Raw genomic sequence first — 23,965 nt, forward strand, 5'->3', positions numbered from 1 at the left:
GCCTGTAGTCTGCTGACAGAACAAAAATCACTTGCGGAGAGTTTTAAGTGTAATGCAGCATGTACGGAACCCAATAAGAACCCGGTATTCCGGGTAGCATTTCCTTATAAATGAACCTGAAATCTTAAGACGGATTTGCTACAAATATTGAAGCTAAAGTCAAAAAGTTTGATTGCAGCCCCACATCGATGCCTGTCCTGACAGAAGGTAACCTCCAACCTCCCCTCCGTCCCATAACGCCCCTCTGCTAAGCACAAATCTTATCTCCCCTCCAGTAGTGAATTCTCAGTCCTGACTACACTCCAGTCTCCTTCCAGTCCAGTTTCTCCCCTTTGTCCCCCTGTCTAGCCCTCCTTGAACAATTCTCCTGCTCGTCACACAAGATACTTGGAATTCTCCCAATTATTTAAATCCGCAAGATTTCTGCCAACTCTCTCCCTGCCCCCTCCCAGTCCAACCTGCTGTGCGAAGCCTATGCCGGAGGACTGTCACACCTCCCCCCGTCTCAACCCTATCTGTGTCGCCCAGGCAGGCACTACAGAAGCAAGAGGATGAGCTTTATGGCCAGTCAATGCCACAGGGCAAGCATGGACTATCAGTGGGTGGAATGAGACGGAGGTAGTCATCATAGCATGGCGACATGGGCACAGGAGGAAGCCATAGCTCGTGGCTCCGAGCAGCAGAACGTCTCAAGACATATTGTATGAAACGCTGAGTGCGTCAACATCCTGAGAGTACGACGCACAGTGCGGGGGCGAACATTTTCACTCTGTACCCATGTACCATAATAATGAAATCAATGCCTGACTGAAGGCCCTAGAGGATGACAATATTGCGGCAGAGGAGGGAGAAGAAAGATCCGGTATTCATCTTTTCACAATCCCAGATGCCTGAATTGCTATTGAAATACACACAGCGCCAAATCATAGGAGGTCCAACCGCCCGTTGACGGAATTCATAAAAAAGGCATCCTCTTAAAGGGACTCTCCAGTGTCGGGACAAAGTTCTGTTTGGGACTGGACAGCAGTAGTAGGGGGTGTTACTTGCAGTAATTCTTCACCGCCCCTCTGATCCGCCTGTTTTGGGTCCTGTTTCAGACAGTCTAAGATAATCTTCAGACTACCTAATCCCTACAATGCATTGGTTAAAACTACCAATACAATATGTCTACTTTGATTGGCCAGAGCTGCTCACGTGAGCAGCACTGGCCAATCAGAGAGCAGTGCACAGTGTGCAGTAGGTAGTCAGAAAAGTACTATGGCCATACTGAATTGCCGAAAACAGGGCCCGATACTGGCAAATGTCCAGCTCTGAGCAACCATCCAGATAAGGATACTGGTGTGACTGGAAGTGCCAAAATCTGCATGCAAACCTGTTTATGTATGACAATATAGTAGCATAGGGACTGCAGCAGAAATGAGGCCATTTCATTTGATTTACAGGCACAACAATCTCCGAATGGTGCAAAATAGTGAATAAAGCGAGGAAGAGACTAACATCACAGATGGTACACCTTCCCTCGTCTGAAGATGTGGTTTCCTTTTCCTTTAGTAAACCCCCCATAAAGTGCTCTGCAGGTTCTGTGCACTCTTACTAGAGTCACCAATATAAGAAATTCAAAAGTTTTCCTCTTCTGTCAAGTTACTGGGGAAAAAAACTAATCGGTTTGTTGCTCATTAGTCGCACCATGCCTGGCATCCAGCTAATCACCATTTTATGCAGTTATTTAGAGAAGATGTTCTAAAGACAAGAAGTGCTGTTCCGAACCCCTGTAGAGTGTAACCCTTGTGGCAGAAGAGGATGGTAAAGGTAAAGTCCCCCCTGGTGCAAGCACAGAGTCATGACTGACTCCTAGGGTGACGCCACATCGTGACGTTTTCTTGGCAGACCTTTTTTTGTGCGGTGGTTTGCCATTGCCTTCCGCAGTCATCTGTACCCCTCAACAAGCTGGGTACTCATTTTACGGACCTCGGAGGCATGGAAGGCTGAGTCAACCTTGAGACGGCTACCTGAACCACATGGGGATTGAATCAGCAACCTTCAGGTCGTGAGTTAAAGATTAGGACTGCACCAGCAAAAAGGCTGACTTAAACATGGAAATCCTTATCAACGGCTTAAAAATTTAGGCTATGTTCCCAAGAGGGAGTAACGCTCAAGATTCTAGGGTGCAGCACATGGACACCAAGCCATTTGCATGTCCTATTCGCATTCGAATATTGAGCCAGAATAGGACATACAGCAATTTTTCAAACTCTGAAAGAAAAAAAATGCAAGTCTGAACGAACCCATTCGAATGAATGGTTTTGTGCATGCAACTTCTGAGGTGGATGATAAAGCAGGACCAGTGCTCGCAATGAGGAGAGTAACGAGTCTGCCCGCTAAAGATCCGGTTACTCTGCGCGTGCGCCCATTCGGCTCTGACCTCCAGAAGATCATCCACATCACTCAGAGGCAGGGAGCTTGGGAACACTGAAGACTGTGGGTGGCTGGAACAGTCCAGGTACGCCCACTGGACCATTCAAACGTAATTTGCATATGCTGCAGGAGGTTTTAAAAAGTTCATACCCAAAGCCCAGATGGGATAATAGGATAGGATGTATACATGTTTAGAAAGCTATCACTGACTGAAAACATGCAGCCACTAGTTTATAAGTAGTGTTTGGCGACTATTGAACTAAATGGGTCATGTGACTCAGAGAATAACTCCAAAAAAAAGGCTGCCTGTGGTGTTGCCAGGTGTCTTGGGTACAGTACAGCCTGTACAATAGTCCTAAGGTTGTGCTCAAGTCAGCATCAGAGGTTCTTTTCGGAACCTCAGTCACCAATTTTGGAGCAAGTTCTAAATGGAAAGCGAACGGATTCCACTAGAGTCAATGAGTGCCATTCGGTTCCGACATAAGTTGGATCTGTTTGACCCAGGGGTTGAGTTTTCCTACTCTCAAATTGTAAATAAACCCCACCTTACATGCCAAATCGAAAAAAAATAAATTCGACAGTCATTCCAACCATTAGCCAATGGGCGAGAGTCTGGCACCACCATATTAGACTGACACCAACTTTGGAGGTCTCACCGGCAATTTGCATTACCAGCTCCACCCCCCACCCCCCCCCCTTCCTCAAGCTGGAAATCCCTTTTATTTCAAGCAATGAGCTCACAGGACTTTTCTTGTAACAAATGTGGAAGTTCACTGTGATCGCGCTTCTAGCACATCATTGCTTTAACTCTATGTTTACTGATCAGAGCCAAAAAAAAGTTTCAAAATGGTTACTGGTGGAGCATCAGAGTCGTCCTAGCCCTTCCCAGAAGAATTAGGAATGCCATGCCAGCTGCACAGCCTCATCCTTTGGGAACGTAAAATATGCATCACAACGCAGTTTTTTTTGCAAAAATTGGTGTCGCTACTATAAACAGACACTGATTTCATCTATGTATCATCATTCTATGGGCGGAAAGGCAATTTCAGAAATATGTCTAAAAAGTAAAAAAAAAATTTTTTTCAGATTTAACCCTCTGATACAATTTATTCTGATGGGTCGAAATATGTTGTAAAAGTTGTTTTTTTTTTAATTTAAAAAAATAAAAAAAGGTACATGAAAAATGGCTACATTCCACAACTATGGGAAGAGCATTGCTGGTGCAATATAAAAAGTCAATCCATAAGAAAAAAGGTAAAAAAAAAAAAGAGCAGCTATGGCATCTATGACCGCTGAATTCACATGAAAGGACCATTTTTATCTGAGAGTCTATAGTTATTGGAGCACGATGACTGCCCACAAGATTTCCCTAAAGACAACAAAAACCCACCGAGTCCGCCCCCCCCCACCCCCCGATATGATGGGGCTGTAAGTGTAGGTTATTTTTATTCCTAGCAGCCGTGTTTCCCTTTTAAGGTCTGAACTATGTGTCTTTTATAAAGCTGTATGTTAGTACCACAAATATAACATGCCTGCTCACCTAAAGCTAGCCATACATATTTATGTAATATTAATAAAGAGAATAAAAAATACATAAAAACACAATAGTAAAATATATCAACCACCAATAGCGACCGTCTGGATTTGGGACAAAACTCCGTCCCACGACAGGAGGTGCAGGGGAGTATACTACCTACAGGGATACTTCTCTGCCGCCGCTCTGGGCCTGTTTTCGCCCGTCCAAGATGCCTTCAGCAATTTCTTTACTACCTGGTGCACACTCTCTGATTGGCTAGAGGTGTTCATGTGATCAGCACTGACCAATCAGAGAGCAGGTATAGTGTAATAGTACTTTAACCAATTACCAATGAACTGTGGGGAATTAGGTAGTCTGAAAATAGTGTCGGACATATTGGACAGCCAAAAACAGGGCCCAGAACGAGCAGATCAGAGTGACGACAGAAGAAAAACTGAAGTTATTAAACTCCCCTGCCATTCCGGTCTTGGGGCAGAATTTTTTCCCGAAACCAGAGGGTCGCTTAAATCCTATTGTACAGGCCAGGTCGCAGTTTACAGGGAGAGGACTATAAATGTTACCTTGCACTGTACGGTTTGGTATATCCATCTGGACCAGGAAAACTTCCTTCCGCTCTATTTCCATTTGGTTGGAGGGGGCAGAGAGAAGTAAAAAAAACAACCCCACCGGTCAAAATTGTACCTCGAGTATACCAGTTCTTTTATCCTAAAACAAAGTGGCTTTATAACTTTAATAAAGGGATTGTGAAGTCCCATAAAAAGGTTTTACCAGAAGTTTAGGATGCTATAAAGTAATAAATGGAGTAATACTCAAGTTTCCAATCCCCTGCCATCGTTATCCAGGTCCTCCACACATCTCTGTTCACCCAGCTCCAACAATGATCTGTTGATATGTGATTGATGTAGGAAACCCCTAGGAGGTCACCACTGATCGGCTGAAGTGGTCCCATATTTTGTTGGCACATCATTGCGGGAGCCGATGTGAGAAGAGGCCAGTGAAAAAAAACACTGGAAGTGAAAGGAGGATTGGTAAGGGCGAGGGTTACTGCATTTGTTATTTTACAGTCTTCTAAACTTTTGATAAAAGGTTTCCCGGGGCTGGACCACCCGCCCTAAAAAGGGAGTGGGCATCCACAGTTGTCTGGTCCTATTTTTGGAAAAGCAAGCTTGCCCTATATAGAATATTGGAATCTCTTCATTTAAAAAGGTCAGGCAGGGGCAGAAGGATCCCACCTCCACCATGTCTACTTGTCAAGCAACGTTAAAGGGATTCTGTCATCTACCTTTAGCCCTGATCCACCGGGTCCAAGGATGTAAGTGCTATACTTACCCCCCCCCCCCCCCCCGTTGTCCTCCCATTAGAACGTCAGACTATTTACCAGCACCGTTCAATGCACTGCAGCCTCAACTTTCAGCGCTCACACCAGTAGAACGACAGGGGAGGTAAGTACACTTACATCCTCAGACTCAGCGGGTCATCTACTTTCAGCCCATAAGCTTAGCTCACAGGGCTAAAAGTAGGCGACAGAGTCTCTCTGGACAATCCCTTCTAGTAAGGTTTACAGAGGGGCTTTTCAGGGAGTCCATCATACCTAAAAGTGGTTTTCTGACTAAGGACATTTATTCCCCATCAGACTGAGGATATAAAACATTATTCCCTACGCACCGGATAGAGTATAACTTTATGACCGATGCCTGTCCGACCGCTGGGCCTCCCACATATCTTGAGACTACGAATGCCAATGGTCCTGCATGAATGGAGCAGCGATCGCCCACACATACTGCCATGCCATTCAAGCAACCCCCACGCCTGGAGAAACAAAGATGGCCGGACCGCTTCTCTGACTACCCGATGGTCACTATGCATAGTATCCATTAGTAAGACACTATATGCTGATTTGACAGGCCAGCACGGCTTATGTAGACAGCACTGGTTAATCAAAGCAGGTGTAGTGTCTTGGACTAACAATGCATACTAACGTTTTCCAGGGCAGGGGGATCACTTTAATTTCAGTCGAAGTGCTGAAGATTACAAAGTGCTTGAACTCAACCATCTCCTATGAAGCCACTGAAATGAATGGACCACCGCTCCATTCACATGGAGACAGTGGGGTCCCATCAGTCAGAAAGACAGGGAACAGCTTTATCTTGGCACTACCCCTTTAAGTAGTGCTATCCAACGGTGCTTTCTTAAAAACGGTACATAAAGCTAAGCGACTACCAACATTGTGCCATTACAGCTCCCTTAGGCCTTTTTGACACATTTCATTTTTTTTTTGTTTTTTTAAACTTGTAAAATGCTATAAACGGAGCATTTCTTTCATTGTTTTTTTTTTTTTTTTAATTTGCTATAATTGTAACTTTTTTGTTACGTGTTGTTTTATTTCCACGCAGACTGATAAAACATCTAGCTGCACAAAAACCGCTGCAAGTGAAACCGCCCTTTATACGGTTTCTAGTGCACTTTAGAGGTGCAGAAGTAGATTTTTTTTCTTCTTTTTTTTTGGCCTTGTTTTAACCATAAAAGGAACAACTAAGGCCCTTTTACACAGCAGGCACGAATGTTCCTCCATAAGTTCGTTCGCCCCACAAAATGGGCTAAGTAAACAGCGATCAGCCGATGAACAAGCGAACATTTTTGTGCTCATTGAATAGTTGTACATCTCTACATGTGAGCAAAAAAAAAAAAAAAAGTCCAGTTGGCCTATGGGAAGGAACGATCATTCGTCCCCATGGCAGCACTTCCTGGCTCATGCAACATAAAAGCAAAAGCATTGGTTTACTCCGGACCAAAAAACTGGCCCATGTAAAAGAGCCTTTATATTTCCCCTTCTTACAAGATCCACTTTTGGCCTTGGCTCAAAAAAAAAAAAAAAAATTTAAAAGCAGCAAGTATTTCTAGCCTAGGGGCTCGTCACCCACATTTCCTGCAATCCTGAAGCAAATCTGCTAAACCCCCAAGTACTAAAAGGGACCGAAGTAAATTTAGTTTACGGAGCATATTCCATAAAAGACTATACACAAGATAAACTTAGCCGATCCCTGGCACTGCCGTGGTAAGCATGGAAAAGTACAGACATTACAGGGAGTCGGTAAACGTTAACCTACCTGGTAATCATTAATAAACATCGGGGGTTCTTGGAAGGAGGTATTAGGCAAACATGTCACCTCCCCATGAGGTAGTAACCTGTATACATGCCAGTAGCTCCTGATAAATATTTAGAGATGCATGAAGGCACCTGGTAAACATTTACAAATGGGTTATGTTGGCAAAAAATAAATAAAAAATTTGAAGATGCTACATTAAACAAGAACATAATCCGTACCACCATAAGTAGTAGAGCTCTGGACTTCTAGAAGAAGCTGACATCGAGAACAAATTAGTCGTCTGTAATATAATCTGTCATGTTCTAATAAAGCCTTCTACCAGCAGCAAACAAGCAGTAATTAACATTACTGTAGATCAAGTAAACAAAAAGGTAACTAGCGTTCATTACTCAGCGACTTAAGACTACGCAAATAGCCAAAAGGCAATGTAGACACGGTGTTTGAGGCTAATGAACACTGCATATTCCCATCGTTGAACAGTCTTGTGATACACGTAAAGAAAACACTTGTCCCTTTTTATCTCCAGGCGATGCTCTCTCCCCCAACCCCACAAAAACTTAGTTACCCAAGATTCTTCAGATAACTAAAGCCTACATCCCTCCTAAATGATGAAAACTCAAAAAGTTGCACTGAGTAGTCTCGAGGTCTGTTCTACCTTCTGTATTAATATTGCATCAACTATACATCACTTTTGGACAACTAAAGTAGGCCTCCTGTCCTACTGGGAGGAAGGTGGCCAAGAGAAGGTTCAGAGATCTCAACATGGTCAGCAAGATTCTGTTGGGTGGAGCGATACTCCAGGTGCTGGAAAAATAACTTGTTGGTTTCTTGCCAAGACTTAGAATTCACGATGGAAGCCCAATGGAAAAATGATCCTTCCTAAACTTTACTTAGCCGGGATTCATCAGTTGCTTTATCATACATAAAGTATCAGGAAGTAATTGTTCATGATCAGCGTTTCAGAACATCGGACGGCATATGGACGGGATGTTCGATGTGCTGTCCGATGAGTTGCGCCTGCGAATCTTGGGAGCAACTTTTGAACCACCCATGTGAAACTAGGCTTATACCAGACACAGTGTGTACAGTACTTCTCAGTAGCTACTATTGAGCTTGACCGATATTACTCAATCTATCACCAAACAAGAGGAATTTTGTGAGCTCTACAAACAAAAAAAAAAAAGAAATAGAATTTCTCCGTTTAATATTCTTGTCATTTCCATATGAAGTAGTGCCAGAGGTCCACTAGAACAGTGTTCCTCAACTCCAGTCCTCAGGGGCCAACAGATCATGTTTTCAGGATTTCCTTAGTGTTACACAGATGATGTAATTATTGTCAGTGCCTCAGACATTCCCACAGGTGTTCTTACCATAGGATATCCTGAAAACATGACCTGTTGGTGGTCCCTGAGGACTGGAGTTGGGGACCCCAGCACTAGAAGACTTCTCCAGTATCTTCCCTCAAGTACTACCAAAAGTATGCATGATCGACATACACAATGAAATCTCGAGTATCTGCCTCCAAAGGTCTATTGATATGGTAGAAGCAGGACCACAAAAACTTCTAACCTAGGGCATCTAGATTAGGAGGGTGATAGGAATAAAGAATCACTAGAAAAAGGTCCATAGTCATGGGACGACTTTTCACACCTCCAATGGTGGTTTAACAAGCCATACAATGAAGATCCAATGGTCGTTTCCATCAGGATTATGGACAGCTCTACTAACATATGGCCAACTAAGGCATGGTCCTCCTAAGACAGCGATGGATAAACACAAAGACCGTAGCGTCCTTTTAAACAAGCCGAGCGACGTAACCGCCAACTTGCCCGGTCTCGTACAGCCTGTTTAGACAGGCAAAGGCATCATTGGCGCGTTGAAACGACAATCGTTCAGTCTTTAACTTTTGCTGTATGAGAAGGACTGAACGAGCGCTGTTTAAACCGAACGACTAGTGAACGAGCCAACGATGGTTTTTACGCCTGCATAAAATGGACAAACAAAAAGCGGACAATTCTCATTTGTCAGTCGTTGACCAGCGTTCAGACCAAACAATTATTGTTCACTTTTGCTCGATTGAAAAATCTTGGGGTGATAATCGTTCCGTTTAGATGCACCCTCATCAGCCAGGTACAACCCATCCAGGAGCCAATCTACCTTCTCTGGTTGTCCATAACTAGAAAGCAACCTACACAGGCACTAAAACACATTTCTATGTGCTAATGGCTCTGGAAATTTCTGTAGCGCTGATCTAAAAAAGGAGGTCAATAAGACAATACAGTAAGGATCTGAAGATGTTCTTCATGCAAATCCTCTTTGCTTGAGGGCAAAAAAATAAGTAGGCAATCTTTTGTAACGTCCAAGGTGATATCAATAGACTAATCTACTGGGCTCTGCGAGTACAGAGAGTTCTCACTGATTACAGGTAGCACACTGGAGAGTACATCGAGACGCGTCTTCTCTAATCTGAAGGTGGAAGGATCTTCAAAAAAATATAGTGACAACCAACACCCAAACCAGTCAAACTGTGAACACTATGTAACGTATGACAAATCCCACAGGAAGTAAGTCAGGTCGTAGTCTGACAGTGGATGTAATGTTCTAATTGTAAGCTATAACTAGCCTGTCATTACCTGCAACTGAATCACAGAGAATTTGGCCCCATGCACACGGCGGAGTCCGGTACAGCAGCGAACACATTGTGGCAGGCACCATCAGGCAGTCTATGGAAGAACAGCCCCATCCATACAACATCCGATGGAACCTGCCATGATAGGTTTTTAAGTTGGACATATGCGGAACAGAAAAAAAATGAAATCTGCTTCGTATTAAACTGTAGGCATTTAGAGGTCAAGTAAAGACCTTATGCACCTCTATGACGACCCTTTACCGTATATAATATGGTCATATGCACAGGGCCATGCACATTAGATAATTGTTGGCTGATCCTGCCCATTTCAGTGGAACTGACCAGCCATCTGTATGGGGCGCTTCCGAATATTAACCAACAGTAGTTGCCAGGGGAAAAGGATTGGGCAGTTGGATTTCAATATGCCCAAGCCTTTTGTACTCGGGGGAGGTAATGCTGTGTTTACACGGGACGAATGCCGGGCAAACGATGCCCGACACTCGACCCTGTGAGTCCTCGCTCCCGTGCTCCTGCATGAGAGCTACTATCGCTGGCTCGATCACGGAGCGGCCAGCAGGGGGGCGGGGCAGCAGCAGGAGATTTCTCTCCTCTTGTTCCTCTGCCCCTCTCCATTGACAAAACGCAGCAGCTATTCATTACTGAACGGCCGCAAGTTACACTGAATGATGAGTGATCAGCTCATCATTTATGCAGCATAAACGATGGACGATCAGCTGATCGCTTCTCGTTCAGTTTACATAGAGGCGGTTCAGTACTGAACAACCACTGTGTTATGTCAATAGAGAAGGGCGGGGGAGCGAGAGGAAAAAAAATCTCCTGCAGCCTCCCCGCTGAGAGCTAACAATACTAGGTCATGTGCAGGTGCACAAAAGCTAGTATGTGCGGGGACGAGTGTCGGGCATCGTTTGCCCGACACTCGTCCATGTCTACAAGGGCCTTAAGCCAGAGGTGTTTGGCAGAGGTTTACTCCACTCTCCCCATGGATGTATACGTGGGGAAATCAGGAGGAATAGCCATCGGCTAAATGAACTTTCAGCCATCGGAAGTATATGGCCAACTTTATGGGAAGTGTTTAGAAAGTTGAGCTTGTTACTTACTATAGTAACAAGTATTGAGTCCTTATTATAAATGTGTCCCGATGGTCCTTAGTTTTCAAGCCATAATTCCCTGTCCAGCCAATCTCCTGTCCAGTGTTGCAAACCTGAATTTTTCATTTTCCTGGGTAGCCAACACACTGGAAAGCCTTACCGAATGATAATAAGGAACACACTTCTATTAGGTCAGATACTGGTGTGGACTCAATTATCAGAGTTTACTACCAGCCTCAAAAAAGAAAAAAAAAAAGAAAAAATTAAAAAAAATCACTGATATATAATATATTGAAAAAAAAAAAGTACCCTAGTATTACGGACTGTCAAGGAATTTCTTGGCGGTTAAAAAACGCTATTCCTGACCTCGCTGGACAGCGCAACCATCTATTGCAGCCAACGGAAAATGGCTTTATGTCGCTTCCCAACGTCGGGAACGAGTGCAATGTGCTTCAATGAAGACGGCCAGTAACAAATTCACCCCTTCCATACATTTCTAAAGACTCCCCTAAAAGTGACCAACCCCTTCAAGTCTCAGGCCTACACATTATAAAGACATACCATTCTCTAAACTACTTTTTCATGAAATGGGCAACATATCCTATAACTAAGGGTTCGTCACTATCCAAGCTACCAAAATGGTGCATTACACGCATGTTGTGGACATCATACTCAAGCACAACTATCATAAGGACCCCAACACATGACCATTTTAGAGCTGTCTGCAAGGGGTCTTTTCAGAGGCTAATCTAAAGTAACCCATATACGGCACGTTTGTAGGCACATTGGCCAGCTGTCTTCGGAGCCTTGGTCAGCCAGGCCATAGGCAACCAACTTCTCACCAATCAGATCGTCTGGATACCTGGACAATTGTACACTGGCTCGTTTCAGAAGAATCCATTTTTTTCTTTCAATGGAAGTCTGAACGGTTCAGAACAGAGGTCCTCAATGGACACGGTGTGTAGCCCTAACTGAAACGTGGGGGTTGCAATCAGTGGACACCTCCTTTATTGGCTTTACACTCCCTCAAGGCCAACTAACAGGGTGTTCATTGAAGCAGGGAACACCTGCAACAATCCCTAACGGAAAGACTCCATTACAACTGGACTTTACCATTGTAACTGTCCACTAAAGATGCCTCCAGACTCCATAATGAACAATTTCTCCAAGCGCTGTCTGCATGTCTAGTAATAGCCACTGCCACTAGGGGGTGACAAGAGCAGATTCCCATGTTCCTGTGAAAATATGACAGTGCAATCAGTATATTGCTGCAGGCACATACAGATATACGCATCAGCATGCATTCAGTATAGGTGCAGGATGGGGGTGCAGCGGAAGTGACAGTGGGCATCATCCAGTGCCCATGTTGCCCAATTTAACCAATCAGATCAATTTTTGTGCTTGAGGGCCATGTCATAGCTTGAGTGCCTCAAAAATTAAAGCAGTAAGGATAATATATTACAGAATTGGAAAATGCTAAATCATGATGACCGCTCTGGTCAGATGCTCAGTGCTATGCTCTCGTCAGGGGGAGAGAAGAAAAAAAAAAAAAAAGGCAGCGCGGACTCCAATTTCCAAATGCAAAACAGCAAAACATGTGCGGAGTAACTGAGGACGACAGCAGAGATCCATAACATGGCGAATGTATCTAAAAAACGGTCAGTAGCCTGCCAATTTAATATTCGCATTAGAGCTCTTCGCCCCAATATTACACAAGCCCCTAATCACACTCACAGGGGACTCTTCTATGTCGCTCACAGTTCCTAAAGGGGCTTTTAGATTGAAATCGTTTAAACTGCGAATGTGAAAAACTGAACAATTCTTGTTTGAACGAGCCAATGATGTATCTGCCTGTCCAAAACGAGCTACACAAGAGCGAACGAGCCAACGATGATGTCTAAAAGGACCCCGAGACGGATGCTCTATTGTGTGAGGATCCCACCATCCAAAACCCTGTATCTCAGCTTCCTAGAAGCCAGTGTGTTACTGAGGAAGTAGGACATTGGGGTTAACGGTGGCCAGCACTGACTTGATCTGCAAGACCTCATTCACATGGTGGAATCCATCTCATAATCTCATTCAGGAAACAGAGGCCGAGTCACGGTTTTGCACATGCAGTTGTTGAGGATCAATCAGCTATTGAAGGGCGGTGAGAGCTGCCTCTGATTGGTCCCTGCGCTCAGCCAATCAGAGGCAGCACTCACTTACCAGAGCTGCCTCTGATTGGTCACAGCCCTCACCAATCAGAAGCAGCCCATTCAGCAGGCGGGGATTTTAAATCCCCACCTGCTGAATACTACACAGAGCAGTTCAGGGGAACTGCCGGCCGGCTGCGGCTGAACTCAGTCTGCAGGGAAAAGGTGAGTATAGATATAGTTTTTTTTAAACACATTTTAGGATGTTTTTCAGGGAAGGGCTTATATTTTTAAGCCCTTCCCGAAAATTCATCCTGCGCTCGCCGGCAGCCCATTGCTTTCAATGGATCCGGCTGTATTGCCGGCTCCATTGAATTCAATGGGCGAACATCGTTCTTCTCTGCCACAGCTGTAACAGCTGTGGCAGAGGAGAATGATCTTTAAGTATATGTTCTCAATGGGGTCGGCGCTGCTGCCGCCGGCCCCATTGAGCGCATATATAGAACACAGCGCGTCTGCAGATCGGACCAAAAAACGGTCGTGTGACCGAGGCCTAACTCTTAAGATTGCAGTGTCTGCACGCTCTCACATATAGATAAATGGTAGAGCACGTGCACAGAGCCATCCGAAGACAGTCACACTGTGTGCACATACCGGCCCGGCAGAGATACAGCGCAGGAATGGAGCACCCGATGAGGCTGACCGCACTCCCTGTTCTCTCACCTTTAGAGCTCCATAGTGTAGTTTATCAAGGTCAAATGTGACGACAGGTTCCCTCTAAGATCTATACAAGTCCTTACCTGCATCACATTGGTGATGAACACAGTTTGGATAACTAAGGGCCTCGTTTATCAAAACCAAGGCCACCTTCTCATGTGGTGGAATCGCTGTGCGCATTCTGCAACAGATACCTAAATATCGTAAATAGATATGCTCCGGATTAAGAATCCGCAGGGTTTAAAAATGCTGTTGATTCGTAGCGGGAAAAAAAATCCGCACCATGTGAAGGGGATTTTTAAAAATCCCATCCGCATGGCTTGTACTATAAAAGCTGCAGAATTTCAACAACGATTCTGCTAGAGGAAACTCTGAAGCAGATCTTGCATGTGTAAATGTGACCTAACAGTAAGACTGTCCTTGTTTCCAATAGTAGCCAATCAGAGCTCAGCTTTCATTTCTTAACTTGCCCTGGTAAAATGAAAGCTGTGCTTTAATTGGTTGCTACACAAACAAGGGTGTCACAGGAATGATTCCACAACATTTCCATACTTTCGTGGCCTGCTGGGTCGCCACATCTATTGCCAACAGGACATGAATAGGACCCATCTGGGGCGCCAACTTTAACAGTTTACAAGATCTAGAGCAAAGTTTCCCAAACTCCAGTCCTCATGGACCCCCACAGAGCCTCCACACCCGCTCGTATCACATCCTTCATCCAAGCTAGAGGTAGCCCAACAGAGTACTAGAACCTCCATGACTGTCCATATCACATCCTGTATCCAAGCTAGAGGCAGCCCAACAGGGTAATAGAGCCTTCATGCCCGCTCATATCGCATCTTACATCCAAGCTAAAGGTGGCCCAACGGGGTAATAGGGCCTGCATGCCCGCTCATATCACATCTTACATCCAAGCTTAAAGGTGGCCCAACGGGGTAATAGGGCCTGCATGCCCGCTCATATCACATCTTACATCCAAGCTTAAAGGTGGCCCAACAGGGTGCTAGAGCCTCCATGACTGTCCATATCACATCTTGCATCCAAGCTCGAGGTGGCCCAACAGGGTAATAGAGCCTCCATACCTGTTCATATCACATCTTGCATCCAAGCTCGAGGTGGCCCAACAGGGTACTAAAGCCTCCATGCCCACATCACATCTTACATCCAAGCTCAAGGAGGCCCAACAGGGTACTAAAGCCTCCATGACCGTCCGTATCACATCTTACATCCAAGCTCGAGGTGGCCCAACAGGGTATTAGAGCCTCCATACCCACCCGTATCACATCTTGTATCCAAGTTAGAGGCGGCCCAAGAGGGTACTAGAGCCTCCATGCCTGCCCATATCACATCTTACATCCAAGCTAGAGGAGGTAGAACAGGGTACTAGAGCCTCTATTCAAATCTTCAGTTTTCCACAATAATTTATCCTTTTGCTCTGATATTGTAATCACTTATATCAACGTTACAATCACATATAGAAAGTTTCATTCGACTCTGAGAACTCCTTCTAGGTGCTTGATGTTATTGACAATGAGTGTATAATTAATTGTGGTTCTGTAAAGTAGGTCACGTCAGCAGACTGTCATAAATGTCCTCACATGGCCCAGGCAACTAGCTTGGCACACAGAATGGATTGTGCAAGGTTTATGAGGTAACAGAAGACGGTTCAGTATACAGAGCAGAAGGGCGCTCTACTATCTATAATTAAAGCCGTTGTCGCACAAATATTAGAATTGGGCCAAACATGCTTTTCAGTTGAAATCATTTTTTTAAAAATGCTCCTCTGTCGATGCATTATGGTCACATATTTGTTATGGCTGTTCTTTTGATTCCCATCTACCTAATGAGTCCAGTGGTCACACATGCTCAGTACCACTTCCTGGATCCAGAGCTGGCGGAGTGATTCCTGCGATTGTACAGACAGGACAATGAGAATCTGAGAATCACAACAGAAGAGGCTTTTTCACTCTTCATTAAACACATCAGGTGAGTTTTCAAAAGAAAAATGTAAAAAAAAAAATGTTTCCAATTGCAAACTTATAATATTTTTTTATCTTGGGTGGTTCAGTGGTAGGATTCTCCCCTGCCATGCAAGAAGGTCGGGTCCAAACTCCCACCAACGCAACAGGGTTTCTATCCGGACAGCTAAATGTAAGGGCGGACACCCACTGGCGATATTTTCTATCTCGCGCTGCGAGAGCAAGTGAAAACACCCGCCTCACAGCGCAAGAGAGACGCCGGAATGAGACTGGGATATCGCCAATCTCCTCAATGGGGGCAGCGGCAGCAGCGTTAGCCCCATGGAAAAGATATGGAAAATACCGCGGACATCTGCCACAACTGTGATAAGAGTTTCCTTCATCCCCGCGGGGATGAAGGAATTCGCGGTGACAGCTGTCGCAGAAGTGCAGCATGCTATCCCATTGCTTTCAATGGCATCAGCGCTGCTGCCGGTCCCATTGAAAGCAGTGGTTTTTGGCAATCCCTGCAGTATGATTTTCGGGGAAGGGCTTGAAATATAAACACTTCCCTGAAAATCATCATTAAGTGGGTAAAAAAAAGTAAAAAAAAAACAAAACAAAACAGGAAGTACTCACCTCTCCGCCATTCAGACGCGTCCTCCGGCTGGCTCCCCGACACTGCTGTCCAGCACTTTCAGCAGGCGGGGATTTAAAAATCCCTGCCACCTGAAAGGACTGTGCTAATTGGCTGAGCGCTCAGCCAATAGCAGCTAATGCTTAGCTATTGGCTGAGCGCTCAGCCAATTACAGATAGTGCTTAGCTAATCATTCAATAGCTGCAATTGGCTGAGCGCTCAGCCAATAGCTAAGCACTAGCTGCTATTGGCTGAGTGCTCAGCCAATCAGCACAGCCATTTCAGGAGGCAGGGATTTTTAAATCCCCGCCTGCTGAAAAGCAGTGTTGGGCCGCCAGCCGGAGGACGCATGTGAGCGGTGGAGAGGCGAGTACTTTTTTAACCACTTGATGATTTTCAGGGAAGGGCTTATATTTCAAGCCCTTCCCCGAAAATCATACTGCAGGGTTTGCCAAAAACCACTGCTTTCAATGGAACCGGCAGCAGCGCTGATGCCATTGAAAGCAATGGGATAGCATGCTGCACTTCTGCCACAGCTGTGGCAGAAGTCCGTGCTATTCTCCATATCTTTTCAATGGGGTTAGCGCTGCTGCAGCTGGCCCCATTGAAAAGACTGGCGATATCCTGGCATCATCCCGTTTCCCCCCCCCCCCCCCTCGCACTGCGAGGCGGGTGTTTTCACTTGCTCTCGCAGCGCAATGAAGAAAAAATAGCCAGTGGGTGTCCGCCCTAGCAGCTACTATTCTACTCGTCCTTCTGGATCCCTTTGCAACATTTCACACAACAGATCACCACCTCAGGACGGTCCACTCTATTGGTCATAAGGACATCTTATTGACTATATCTTGTTCAGTTCATCATTGGCCAGCTCTACTACTACTTCTCCTTTAGCTGTTGAGGTTCCTCAGGGTCTGGTTCCAGGTCCTCTTTTCTATCCACACAAACTATCGGAAGATTTGGCTTTCAGTACCATCTCTACGCTGACAACACCCAATTAAACACCTCTTCTCGGGACGCCACAGCAGCACTACAACTCAACACTAGTGATGTTCTGTCTGGTGTCTCCAACATGATGTTCTCCCTCTAGCTGAAGCTGAATCTTTCAAAGATGAAACTTCTTGTATTTCCACCATCTATTAACCTACATAATCCTGATATTCCCATCAAAGAATGTGGTGATACAATAACTTGTAGGTAGCACGCTTCCTGTCTTGGGGCCACATTTGACTCCGATCTTTCCTTCACTACCTATGTTGAATTACTTTCATGCTTACGTACGCAAAAAAGGTCTCCAGAACCCACCCTTGTCTTACTGTGGATAGCAAAATCTCTTGCAGTTGCCCTGATCCATTCTCATTTGACTACTGCAACTCGCTACTGATCAGTCTTCCCCTCACTAAACTCCCCCCTCTCCAATCCATCCTGAATGCAGCAGCCAGGCTTATCTTTTTTGTCCAGGGACTACACCGATGCCTCCACTGTGTGCCAATCACTACAACGATTGCCCATCCACTATAGACTTTAAAGGGAACCCAACATAAAGTTCAGCTGCCCAAACCACGGGCAGTATGAACCCAGAATACACATGCACTGTGTCCCCGTGTAGGCGTTATTCTGAAACACTATGGAGTTTCATAATAAACTTACTATGAAGTTTGCCTGTTCGACTTGGGAACTGGCGCTCTTGAGTCAAGGAGGCAGGCCGCACCAGGCTCTCTCTGCCCGCAGCATGTTGACTGAGAGCTCCTCTCCCTGCTTATGTATAGTGAGAAACCTGTCAACATGCTGCAGGCGGGGAGAAGTCGAGCGGCCTGTCTCTGACTTGAGAGCTCCGTTCCGAAGTCAAACAAGCAAACTTGAAAGTGTATTTGTTCCAAAAACCCCTGCAGCGTTTCAGAATAACACATTGTGGTGCTGTGCAGATCTGTTCTCTCCTTATGGTGCCCATGCTGAAGCTCCGACAGTTGCCCAGAGTCAAAAAACCCTAACATCCACCATAATCCAAACCTAACCACTCCCAGCTCCAAGGCTTTTCTCAAGCTGCACCAGTTCTCTGGAATACGCTACCCCAGATAAGCAGGTTAATTCCAAATATCCAGTTTTATAAAACCATCACTCTAGAACGGTCGATCACGTCCCTTAAATCTAACTTCTCCATTTGCCCATCTTGGGCTTTTTTCCTTATAACCTGATCAGTTCATTAATATAGATTTATCAAACCTAGTGCAAAAGTAAAGTGGAACAAGTTGATCATAACAGCAAATCGTTTCCCTGCTTTGAGGTCTCATAAAAAAAAAGTATTATGAGAGCTTAAATTCGATTGGCTGTGATGTGCAAAGGCAGATTTCCATGCAATGTCTATGGTCAGTGCTAAACCGAAAAGCGGATCTGCCAGACTTCAGGAGAGCCTGCGGTGACAGTTTGGTCTCAGCGTTGTCAAGACCTGTTCCTTAGCTACTTAAAAACATCATAACAAGGAAATGCAAGAATCACAAAAGGCCACAGACAGACACAAGTGCAGGAGCTCCATTTAGTAGTAATATAGGGAAGTAAGACCCTCCGCAGCCACTCCCCCCCCCCCTACCACCATAGGGGAAGGAAGTTATGGAAAAAAAGTGATGTAACCTACAGCAACCAAGTCCATGTGTTCTGCAGCTCTGATGGGGCTGAGAACCTTCTTCAGGTGAAAATTCACACAGCAGATTACTGCAACTGTCCCATGCACACAAATGGGGTTTGCAGAAGTCCATGTACATGTCATAGAACCAACCCCATTCAGATGTAGGAGGTTTCAAGCATAGAAACAAATCTGCTTTGCGCCATGCTCCCGTGCCAGACATTATACGTCCTACTTCTAAATACCACATATTCAAGTCAAGAAGCAAGTGGACACCTTGCAAGTCAATCACGAAAGACAGTTTCAATGGTGGTCAAAAGACATGAGATACATAAACTCCATAGAATGCCGCAATAGCAAGTGCAAGGTCTGCCACTAGGGGGCAGTGAGCCAAACAGCCCCGCTCCACACTTGCCTAACCCCCACACCATGGCCCGCCGTAGAAACATAGATACTTACTCCCGCTGTCAGACAGCGCACTCTGTGTACAACCTGACTGCTCCCCTGCTTCCGCTACCCTGTACTCTGAGCGCAGGAGCTGGAGGGGGGGGGAGGAGTCAGGTTGTACATAGAGAGCGCAGAGTTTACAGGAGTGAGTAATTATAGCTGCGGGTGACATAGGGTGGCACTACTGTAAAGTGGGACTATAAAGGGGGGGTACAAAAAAAGCCAATAAGCTAGTCCAAGCCTGCTGGGGCACAGCCAATATACTGATGTGCCATCCTACATAAAACGGCATAAGTATACCTAAGCTCAATCCATATATTCATATCAGTAGAAAAAGTATTAACCGAACATCTCGAGCGCCTCTACACACATATAAAAGACGCGATAGATAAAGCGTTGCAGCTTTGCACAAGAAACGTCATATTCTTCAATGATAGAATACGGACTGCAAAACCAATCAGACTCTGAGGCCTCCAGGATAAGTCCATCCCAAAAGCTCAGACAAAAAAGCCATTTTGGCCACGAATATGCTGTAGGCCACGACAGACGGACTCCATTACAGCCAACGGGGTTCCATTGGGCTTTGTTCGATTCCGTAACACTTCTTGGCAGAGATTCCGTTTTTTTCTGCCCCCATGACGGAACAGGAAACCGGAATCCCTACGTCGTTTCCACCATTAAATCTAAGAATTCATCACAGGCTTGTAATAACCTCCGCGTGGTACAGAGTCGTGGCATGGCACCCATAGCAGTGTGTAGAGCTATACTGTACACCTCCGACTGCAAATGGGCGATTTTCTGAAAGATTACCAGAAAATAAGAATTGTTGCATTGATACGGATGCCGAGTTATGGACAATATCCTCCACCTGAAGCATTGCTCCTAGGGAAGAAGTTCTCCATACACGGAGTGTCTACCTCTGCCATGTACAGCAGGGCTGAGCATACCGCAAGAGACATTCCACATATCCAGAGATATTAGATTAAAAGTCATACGAGCAATGAGATACATGTCAGAACAGCACAACAGTCCTCCAACTTCTGTCCTACTTCAAAACTTTTCTCCCCCCACTGCCACAGGTGTCTGGAGGGGGAGCCACGGTAGATACATGTATGGACATGTTAACGGGGAAGTCAACAGATGATATGGTTAGTGTAAGGGGCATGGGTATTCTGGGTTTCTTCCAGGTCAATTCTTTGTTCCATTTTGAGACAAGTGGTGCAAAAAGTGTCGGGCCGCTGCTCATCTCCCTCAGACAAAAAAAAAAAAAACATTGGGAAGTCAGTGAATATAGAGGTGAACTGAATGATACTTGGACCCTACAGCCATCATACGTGTATGGCCAGTGTTCTCAACCCAACTGAATCAGCAGATCCATTAGATGTTATCCAAGACTGAGGTCTCACCTACAAGAGCCAGTGTCGATAACCACCCAAGTAGTTGAGCAAGTCAATCGAATAAGAACAGCTCCTTATCGTATTAGCACAGCCTTTGCCCTCTGAGAGCACGAAGATGGCATAAATGGGTGCCCCAACTTGAGACCTCTACTGCACCGGAGCAAGGAACTGTAGGAGACAGTAGCTCCCCCTGGAAGACTGTGGTTTACACAGTTGTCCAATCATTGTGTGGCCTCTAAGAGTAGCCATCCCCACGGCAATCGTCAAGTTCTGAAATAAGGAATCAGACGTTTGTCATATTTCCAAAGCAGATATCGAATAGCCATATTGTGGCATCCATTGACCATACTAAAGCAAGACGTGTACCGCCCGGTAGGTTCGTTACTGGCCGCCTCTGCATGGAATACTGTAGTTGACTATACTATTCCATACTACTGTATAATATTTCAGCTGGTATAAAAAAAGGTCAATTTCTTTGTATAGATGGGAGGGGGGGGGGGGGGGGGGGGGGAATTTAAGATCTTATACCAGCCCGACAGATACCAAGAGGGCACTCTCTAGGCATTCATTGGGTGAATGAGACCTCATGGATGCGTTTCAAGGAAAGTTTCCCAGCACGTACATCAGACGGACATAGAACACTCCATTACTGATACCCAAATAAATCAATGGCATCCCAGGTACAATAACTCACATGACCACCGGATGACATTTCACATCTTCTCACTACTGGAGTAATAACCAGCTCTCAAAGTTACGCATTTCAAGACTCAACTATAATACACAATAACTGTGACCACCTGATGCCCATTCACCAACTCCGAGAAACACAACCTGATGGCCATAGGTAGTCAACCCAAATGGGTTTCTTCTGCTGACAATAGACTGTAGAAACCAAGTGACCCAATCAGATCCTTCAATGTATCATTGCATTTATATAAATTGACCCAACCTTATTATTTAGCGCAAATTGTAGCTGGCAATGTCCCAAAACCAAATGCCCCATCACGGCCATGCACTGTAGTAACCATGAGAACGAACCGTATCCTTCAGCTGACCATAAACCACAGGAGCTGCTCCATACCCATCATCCGATCACCCATCATAGCCAAGCCCCCCAAACCGATCCGTCGTCCCACCACCCATCATAGCCAAGCCCCCCAAACCGATCCGTCGTCCCACCACCCATCATAGCCAAGCCCCCCAAACCGATCCGTCGTCCCACCACCCATCATAGCCAAGCCCCCCAAACCTATCCGTCGTCCCACCACCCATCATAGCCAAGCCCCCCAAACCTATCCGTCGTCCCACCACCCATCATAGCCAAGCCCCCCAAACCTATCCGTCGTCCCACCACCCATCATAGCCAAGCCCCCCAAACCTATCCGTCGTCCCACCACCCATCATAGCCAAGCCCCCCAAACCTATCCGTCATTCCACCACCCATCATCCAACCACCTATCATAGCCAAGCACTCCAAATCTTCCCATCATTTGCTCAGGTATCATAGCCAAATACCCCAAACTCACCAATCATCTGACCATGGATCGCAGCCAAACACCCCAAATCTAACCATCTGAGCATATGTTGTAGCCAGACATCCTAAACCTACCCATCATTGCTCAGGTATCATAGCCAAACATCCCAAAACCCACCCATTATCTCACCACCTATTGTAGCCAAGCACCCCAAATCTATCCATCATACAACCACATACCAAAATCAAGCATCCCAAACCTACCCTTCACCTGACCGTGCCCTGTATTAGCCAGCAGACTGACCAAGTCCTTCAGCTTATATTGCGAACGACTAAAAATATCCTTCAACTGATCTTACACCAAAACGCGTTGCCCTCGGTCATACCCAAAGTTATCTAGTCACACACCTGCCAAGTGGTCAATCGTACGTATCCTTCTGCTGACCGAAGACCACGAGTGGTTGCCCCAAGCATGCTCGGTGGTAGTGACCATGCCATAATCCCTCGGCTGACCAAGACACCACCGGGACCTTCAAGTTGCTGGGTACAGTAGGTCATACATTAAGATCTAGCATGCCAAGAACAATCAGAAGACCGGCACGGTCATACAAGATCTCCCATCTGATCATACATTTCCCATTAGTCTTCGCGCCTGGCACCTGTGCCAACTCCATACCATCAAGTGCATCATCACCAACGTCTCAGCAGAACATGACTGGCACCACCGAACACTTACCTTGCCCAGGAAGCTGTACCAGGCTGTGCTACCTCTCACCTCCCCATGCCACCTAGTCTTCTGAGATGGGGAGGTGGGTTCTTGCCCAAGGGGGTAAGTCCTGGCACCAAAAGGAAGGGCACAAAGGAGGAAGGTGAGAAGGTGCAGAGCATGCAGTGCACAGAGAAGTGAGGAAGGTGCAGTGCATGCAGTGAGAGGGTGCAGTGTAGGGAGGATGAGTGGGGGAGGGGCAGAGGGAAGTGCCAGCCAGATGTATAGATAGACAGAGCAATCAAGTTGACACTAAAAGGAGCTGCTCCTGAGACCCCCTTGGCAGGCGGCTCAGCTCCTGCGCCCCATGCTGCGCTCCGATCACCCACCTCCTCTCTCCTCCGTCTCTTCTCCAGCTTCACCGTCTCATCTCCAATTGCACAATGCTGCTCATTAATATTCACGAGCTTCCTTCTTCTTCTACAGCTCCAGGCCACGCCCACCTCCGCACTTGGCACCACCCACTTCTCTCCCAGCCCCTACACAGCGCGCCAGGCTAAAGCAGAAAAGCGCCGATGCCATCGAACAGCTAACGTGCGTGAGAGGGGGGATGGGTGGTGCATTGTGTCACTGGACGGAAGGCTTTTTAACCCGTTCGCGCCCGGGAACTATTGTCATATTGCAGATTTCCCCCCCTTCATGAGTGAAAAGAGATTATTAAAGGATGTGTATTATATGGTCCACAACACGGGAAGACCCTGACATATAATATTAGGCTCCAACACAAAAAACGTTCTTTATATTTACCTCACTGGGGAGTCAAACCCGGCGCTTCTGTCAGAGGAGACCAGTGATTGGGGCCCATTTCTTGCGTATTTCGGCCCTTCTGCTTGTTTCCGTGCGTATCTACGTAAACAAAAACAAACGCGGAAGGGCCTATCGTTTTTATGCGCGAATGGCGTATTTCGCAGCAAAATTGGACGCGCCTCGTATTTTTCTTTACGTGACCAAATTTCGCAGGAAAGGGAAATTTCCGCGGTTGAACGGATCCGTCCTATGACAGAAGCGAACAGCGC

General features: G+C 45.9%; 1 protein-coding gene across 3 annotated transcripts in view; it reads right to left on the minus strand.

Annotated features, from left to right (window-relative positions):
- Nucleotides 1-23,387, minus strand: part of ZMIZ2 (zinc finger MIZ-type containing 2) — a 60,203-nt gene extending 36,816 nt beyond the window's left edge. Inside the window, exon 1 of one of the 3 annotated variants that reach the window (XM_066593151.1) lies at nt 23,279-23,387. The gene's annotated coding sequence lies outside the window, so the exon portion shown is untranslated. Of the gene's footprint in view, nt 1-11,910; nt 12,015-22,919; nt 23,253-23,278 lie in introns of those variants that run through there. The other 2 variants (XM_066593152.1, XM_066593153.1) reach the window with 2 other exon arrangements.
- Between the last annotated feature and the right edge of the window lie 578 nt (nt 23,388-23,965).

Source organism: Eleutherodactylus coqui, chromosome 2 (assembly GCF_035609145.1).
Source record: "Eleutherodactylus coqui strain aEleCoq1 chromosome 2, aEleCoq1.hap1, whole genome shotgun sequence".
Lineage (NCBI taxonomy): Eukaryota > Metazoa > Chordata > Amphibia > Anura > Eleutherodactylidae > Eleutherodactylus > Eleutherodactylus coqui.